This window comes from Bemisia tabaci, unplaced genomic scaffold (genome assembly GCF_918797505.1).
Source record: "Bemisia tabaci unplaced genomic scaffold, PGI_BMITA_v3".
Lineage (NCBI taxonomy): Eukaryota > Metazoa > Arthropoda > Insecta > Hemiptera > Aleyrodidae > Bemisia > Bemisia tabaci.
The window spans coordinates 43,369-51,309 of NW_027311789.1; positions in this window are offsets into that span (position 1 = coordinate 43,369).

The window sequence follows — 7,941 nt, forward strand, 5'->3', positions numbered from 1 at the left end:
GCATTTCAAAAAAAATTGGAGCAAAAAATAACTTGCAGCTCAAAAGTTATGAGCATTTGAAGAGGGGAAGGTTTTGTCGCTAAAATCAGACAAAATCACAACGAACTAACAACCGCAGCACATCAATGAGTGAAGTCGAACATTTTATGCATTTTATTCTCAAATTTACATACTTTCATGGACATTGTGTCAAATTTTCACTTCAATCCGACGAAAAATGGGCCCGGGATGAATTTTTTTGGGGAAAATGACCCTCTCTTTCTCGGAAGTTCGAAACGTCTCTTTCTTGAAAATTCTTAAAACTTCCAAAATTCATATCTCAGTGAGTTTTTCGATTTGAGACCTAATATTTTGCAGAAGTTCATTATTTGGTGGTCTGCGACCAAGAAAAAAATTTATCATCAAAATCCGAGTCGGGCGGTTGCATAGCTGGTAGGTTCTATATGGAATGACCCAGTTGGGTACAAAGAATTTCAATGTAGGTAGATCCATAACGATGATAATTTCTGTGAACTGATTTTTTAGTAAAACGTCCAGTAGACTGACACATTTACTTTAAGAATCAGATTTCAAGAAAGGTAATGGTTTAAAAAAACCTATGTTCATGAGCACGGTGGATATGAAGGATGAATAAGGAAAACATAAGAATCACTGATTTTGAGTAATGCTAACTCCAACTCACAAGAGAAAAGCTGTCAACCTGATGTTTTACACTAGCCATTTAGCAATCATTGATCAAGAACATTCGAGTAATAGGAAATCACAAAAATCACCGGGTACAGAATAGAAGCTGGTTGTAAGCGATTACTTGGAGCGTTAAAGTAGGTAATGAATATTCATAAGGTAACCATGTAAAATGTTCCTCAGGGGCACAAGATGGTAAGTAAGGGTGGTATTTTTCATCATTCAATCTAAAGCCAAGACCGACAGTTTCTATTTACAAATTAACGATTAATAGAGAGAGGAATAAGTATCCTTATTAGCCTTGAAACTGTTTAGCGCAGTCGCTCAGTAAATCCCAAATCTTAGAAGAAAAGCGTTTAAAGAATTTCTCCGGTTGAGCACATATTTTGGTGCATTGATGTATCTCTCTGTAGTTCTAAGCACAAAACATTGAATTTTCATGGGTATAAGAGAGTTTTAGATGAAATAGGAAAATTATCAAGTAAATCATGGTACCCAGGCAATCTAGCGTATCATGCATCCATCAACATCTTGCCCTGGTATTTAACATTCTCAGAGGTGGACAAGGGAAAAGCGAAGTAAAATTTCGTTTGAAAAGATTATAAAATGAAAACTTCTAGACGACTAGGAAATGGAAAAAGCACAAAGTAATCCTACTTTGAAAACAAACAATCAAAGAGATTAAGGTCTTAGTCGACATTGTGGGCAAGTGCACTTAGGAGCTAGAGTAGCTCCAAAACTTCACGGCATCACAAAACCAATTAGGTTCGAACATGTTCAAGATAAATATATCCTTGATTGTAATTATATTTAACGAATAAACATGCTAAAAACTACCGATATTATGTATTGTGAGGGATCTGAGTAATATGAACTTGATAATGGCCGGAACTTCGGTTTGGTACGATCGCGGTTTTCCACACAAAAGATACGATGTTAGGAAAAGTAATGTAACAAACTGTTGAATACTAGAGTAAACATGAGATAGGGTGAAATTAGAATTAAATGTTTAAAGTCAAAGAGATACAAGAAAGAATATTGGCATGTTTTGATGACGAAGGCACTGTAACAATCCAGACCAACAACAACATGCCTTACTTACTGTTCATAGCAAGGTGGTGTGGAATATACGTGGTAATTCCTAGATTCCATCCATACTGAGAGTCAAGACGACACCCCCTCATGGAGTCACAAAGGGGAATAAACACGGAAAAAAAAAAGTTAGACCGGGGAACAAGCCGCCTTCTCCTACAGCTACCTTACGATGGATAAAAAAGTGACAATAAGCATGTTACCCCCTGGGGCTACCATGCGGTTGCAGCTTAGTCTACCTTGGTTAACACCCATCCGGTATCTGCTTTGACGAGCATGCTAGGTGCCCAGTCTACCGACCCACCGCTGCCCACCCACCAGCACCGCGACCCACGGTCGTGGGTCGCGGTGCTCCAGGTAGATAACATGTGATTATGTAAGGTTATCAGCTTGCAGCTAACAAGGAGAGTCTACAAAGTGACATCCTGGGATTGGGTTCATTTTGCTTTTACATGAAGAAGAGACAAATCTAAGGTTGATGTATTTTTTTTTAGCCGCCACCTCCCAACAATTCTCGAGATATCTATTTTTAAAGTTATGATTTTTCCACGTTTCCGCGCGGAGTTCCGGCAAGCTGCACGAAGCGCGTTCCCTATGAGCGCTGCAGACCGATACCTATTATCATCCGTTCTGTGGCCGGGTGGTAGAGTGTTCGCCTGCCGATTCGACGATCGCGAGTCCGAAACTCTCTTCGTGCACTTACTTTTAAGACACGCCGCAATGCGTTTTTATTTATTTTTATCACACACCAAGGGGTCCGTCCCCTGGCCGCTACGCGGCCCAACCTCCGGGGCGGAAAGGCCCGCTTCGCGGCAAGCGAAATCATCGAAATCGCCCGTTGAAAGTTACTGGGCAAATCGGTAGACTGGGCACCTAGCATGCTCGTCAAAGCAGATACCGGATGGGTGTTAACCAAGGTAGACTAAGCTGCAACCGCATGGTAGCCCCAGGGGGTAACATGCTTATTGTCACTTTTTTATCCACCGTAAGGTAGCTGTAGGAGAAGGCGGCTTGTTCCCCGGTCTAACTTTTTTTTCCGTGTTTATTCCCCTTTGTGACTCCATGAGGGGGTGTCGTCTTGACTCTCAGTATGGATGGAATCTAGGAATTACCACGTATATTCCACACCACCATTTTGGATCGAACACGTATCGAAAAAGTGACCGAAGGTCGTCGCAAACCGAGCTCGGAACTCGTCGAGTAGAAAATGGCGCCTAGCTCTCCCATTTACACTACGACTCTCTATGCTAGAACCACGCTGTTGGAAACAGATTATTTACTTACACTTCCAACATTTTTTCCCCTTCTCTCTGATAACCATCCGCGTAATTTTTTGTACCCCGATATGGTAAAAATGTACAAAATTTGTCTTTTGTATGATTTGGAAAGCATGTTGTTTCACAGACGGAATAAGTCTTTTTAAAATGTAGTGTTTTTAACAGATTACCTATATAGGTACGCAAATGGGTCTGTTGCTCTCAAGAGATACACTGCCATACTAAGAAAAAACGTCGTATGAACCCTCAGGCGTTGCCAAATTTTCTTTTGATAAACACAAACTTCTTGGTAACTTATGAATATTTTCCTTTCAATTTGTTAGATAATTTTTCCGCAATTTCTCCTGAAGTTCTTGAAAATTTAAAGGAAAAATACTCATAACTTTCTTCAAAAATAAACCTTTTATTGAAAAAAATGTGATTACTCTCGAATGTTCATACTGCGTTCTTCCTTGGCACGGCAGTAGGTACAGCTAACTGAATGCACTTCCCAACCCAAGGGTATAAGTTCGCTCTGAAATCACGATGGGCACGACGAAAAAGTCTGAAATCCACTCCTCAGCGCGCAAATCTACCTAATTTATGACACGCTGTTTCAAAACCGCGTATGCATGCAGTTTTTTCCTCGGTGGCCGGCAGCCAGGTTTGCCCGGAGAGAGGCCTAACCTACGAGGGGCGTTCAATAAGTAAGTATCCCCCCTCTCTAAAATCCATAAGAATGGACCGATTTTAAAAAAACTTGGGCTTAAATATGACCGGAATATTCGAAGAGTCTTCAAATGACGTTCCGAACGACAAGGATAATGCCAAATATTAATAAAAACCACAGAAAACTTGATAATTTCTTTAAAGTACGCACAGAGACACGGATTGGTATAGTTTTGATTTCCCTGGGATGCCGAAGGTGTGAATTCCGTTGTCAGAGCATGATTAACCACAGATCTATAGTTATAAAATTCGATGTTTGGAATCTAGAAATGCAGAAGGGACTAGAAATACGTATTCGTAAAAGTCGTATATTATAGAAAAATGAAATGTACGTCGGAAAATTCTTAATTTGATGAGGTTTTACGGTTTGACTTTAAGCCCGTTCGTATAGCCTCGCGTTTTCGATTCCTGTGCGCGCCTGCATGAGAATTAGTATCATCAAACATTGAAGGCGTTTTCGCTAAGCTGAAAGTATTGAAAGCAGCGCGCGAGGTGCACGTGAGATGCGTACCGAATCCGAGTCGAGATCTTGTATCTCGTAAGTTGACAACACCGGGTTTCATCCACACTGAAAAAAATAATCGGTGGGATTTACCAGAGTTTGGGTGTTATTTACCATACTGTCTACTTGATTTTTTACACAGTGAAGCTGCAGCATAGTTACCAATATACCGGTATGGTAAATAACACGATACGGCTGACACTATGCGACACAGTGCCAGTGTGGCGTTCCCGACTGACTAGTATGGTAATTTCAAGCATCCAGATGCTGCGACAAACCTTGTAGATTCTAAAATCCACTCATCTTATATTATTAAATGCTTTTGATGAAAGTCGTCGATATTTTACTTACATCTTACTTTTAGAAATTCCGTTACATACACAATCAATGACAGTTAAAGACAGTTTCAACGAGAAATAGCAGATAATTGCTTCACTGATTTCAAGTAAATGATACCAAAACCATACTTGTTATTCGCGTTAAGGTATCATTTACAGACTAAATCAGATCCACGGAAAATTTAATTGCATATAATAAATAGATAGTTCAAAATATACCCACAAAAAGACACTACATGAAAATCCAATCGCACGGTTCACGGTGGGGCAGAAGCTGCCAAATTTTGCTTAAAGTTACAGTTAAACATCAATCCCACGCACATTTGTCTCTTCATCTGAGTATGTTGAGCTTCGAAAATTTTAACGAGAATATAGATATACCTACGAACGAAGTATTCAAAAATCACTTCTAGTCGATTATTTTCAAATTACTTCCGCACTTTTATGTTTTCGAAATGACTTTACACAGAACCGATATTCACTGGATTGCAGAACAACTTTGCGAAGGTTTTCAAATTTTCAGGATTCCTTCACTTTGCAAGCCAGATTCATTGTAGCAACTCCTAACCTCCAGAAATTGGTCGATACGAATAACGAAAAAATCTCAGAAAATGTATGTGGCAGATCAATTTAGATAGATTCGAAGAGAAGACGGTAGCTTTAGGGACAATTCGAACACAAATTTGGGCAAATTACGCGTGGATTCACATGGATTAATATGGATCAATAAAACACAGCCACGGACTCCGACCCTCAACGTGATAAATTTATAACTGACAAAGCACAAACAGACAAACGAAAAATGGCGGACCACAGACCGCAGCGCAGTCAAGCGGGAGCTCTCACCACGCTGACTATACCAGTATGGTAAATTTAACCTACCAACACCATGACCAGTCGCATACAGATGCCTACAGATATCAAACGCAAGTGTTACCATGTTATTCCATACTTTTAACTCATCTTATGGTAAAAAATACCCAGCTGATGGTGAGAAATACCTAAACGATGGACAGACACACCTAACTGATATTTACAATCCGGGTATGGTAATTTTTATATCGAGTATGATTCTCACTTTCATCTAGATGCTTAAATCGACCATTATTTGGCTTTTTATCACCATATTTTTTTTTACTATACCATTATGGTCAATCCCACTTCCACTTTTTTTTCAGTGCATGTAAATATATGTAAAACAATCGAAATATATCGACACAGATCGATGACGCTTAAAAGATAAATTTGGACACACTTAAACCGCTGCCGCACGCCTTAGAGCTTTGGTACCTACCCATATTGATATCGACCCCAGTTTAGCAACCTCACGGAAATAACTGGTTGTGTGGTTAACTGCCGTATTAATACTTTTGATTTTTTACTCCTGATGTCCCGTTTTCAAGGTAAAACCCTGGCTTTACAGCAATCAGAACTGAGGGGCTTGGAGGACAAGGTGCATAAGTGCAGTTTTTGAAAAATCGAGGTGTAAATGATTTCAAGTAAAACTATAGTCTTAATGTATATTCTGTGAAAAATTCGCTCCCACATTTTAATTTTCAAGGATCTGAAAGTCAGTTTGAACTTTCTTCCCGCTATGAGGATCCAAGTGATTTCGAAACTTTAAACACGCATTTCTCGAAATAGCAAAAACTGCACTTATGCGCCTTGTCCACCAATTTAAGACCCTCAATAGACCACTAGACAAGGTACGAATTTAAGCATTCTGATACATGTTTCCTGGTAGAGCACGATTCGCACAACGAAAATTACTTAAACCAACTCCTAACGAAGATATTAACGATTTTATTTTACATTAGTTACGAAGAATTTGAACTGCCCGCTCACAAGAAACTCAAAGCTCTACATGTCTACGTGTATCAAATTGCGCACTAGAACGGTTTCAGCAAGCTTCTCAGTCGAGCAATGTTCATGTCCCACCATGTGTTGTTCAAACTATAAGCAATTTGCTACAGCTGAGCCAAAGCGTGAAGATTGAGGTTGCCAGATTTGTATATCGTAGAGACTGTCATGATAACGTTCAGCGCTTGATGTGAATCACGTAGAGCATAGAGTTCTCATGAGCGGGTGGTTTGAATTTACGCACCGAGAATCATGAAATACCTTCGCAAGGAGTTAATTTCGGTCATTTTCGTTGTGTGCATCGTGTTTTACGTGAAATTTTGGTTAAGAATCACGTATCAGAATGCTGAAATTCGTACCTTATCTAGTGGTCCATTGGTGGATAAATGCCACGCATCAGTTGCGATGTGTCCATCATTGAGCAAAGTGAAGAAATTTTTCGCAACCGGGTGTCGCAGCACTGGTGGAGGAATAAGTTAACAGCTCTCATATAACATCAGAGAGAGCATGGTCACCGGTTCAATTTAGACCAGGTTGAAATTTTATGTCGGGAGGGGAAGTTATTTCCTGGATTATCGCAAGAAATGATTGAAATTTTGAAGCACGGTGAACCGGTTTCCAAATTATATTTTTGCGTGGTTATAATGCTCGCATCGTGTTCAACGCGTTATTTACCTTTGGAAAAACGTATTCACAAGGCAAAATTTTTTTCGGCTTGGTGACTTATTTCGTCGCTCCCTCCACGAAAGAACGTAACTGAATTTCAATGTTGCCAAATTTCCGCCCGCAAATTTCATTTTTACTAGGAGATTCTAGGACATTTCTGCGTGAAAATTTCACCGAATTTTCCTCTGATCTCATGAAAAAATCAGAGAACTTTCACGCAAAAATTTCGCGAGTGCATTCTTGAAAAAAATTCAATTTTTTCCGGCAATTTTGCAACCTCGGAATAGAGTTACGTTCCCTCTTGTGGGAAACGACGATTTACTTTACGTTTTTCTTCCTCTCGTTAATCTTAGACCAACAAGGAGTTTTACAAAGAGGACAAGGACCAAACTTGGCACCAGGATTTATAAAGCCTAAATCAATTTTTTTTTCGACATGGCAAGTGGAATTTTTTCTTGGGACAAATCCCGTGAAGACGTCCCGTGGAGACAAGGCCTAAGGTCACTGCACTTTTAAAAAATACTATTTCATGCATAGCTCCCTGTCCATCAACTTCAACAATCAGCCCGCTGGAACTCACTCTGCCGTGATATAGCGAAGAGAGCAGTAAGTATGTGTCAACATTTTTGAAGTCTAGTTTCCTTCAAAATTTGTTCTTATCTCTTTTAAATGAAATTACTGAAATATCTAAAACAGCAAAATTCATCTTAATTGTATCAAAACGGGACATATGAAAAAGCCGCAAGTGCGCAAAAAATGACTTATTTTTAGGCAAGACAGCAGTAAGTGACATTATTTTTCTCGAGAGCCAATG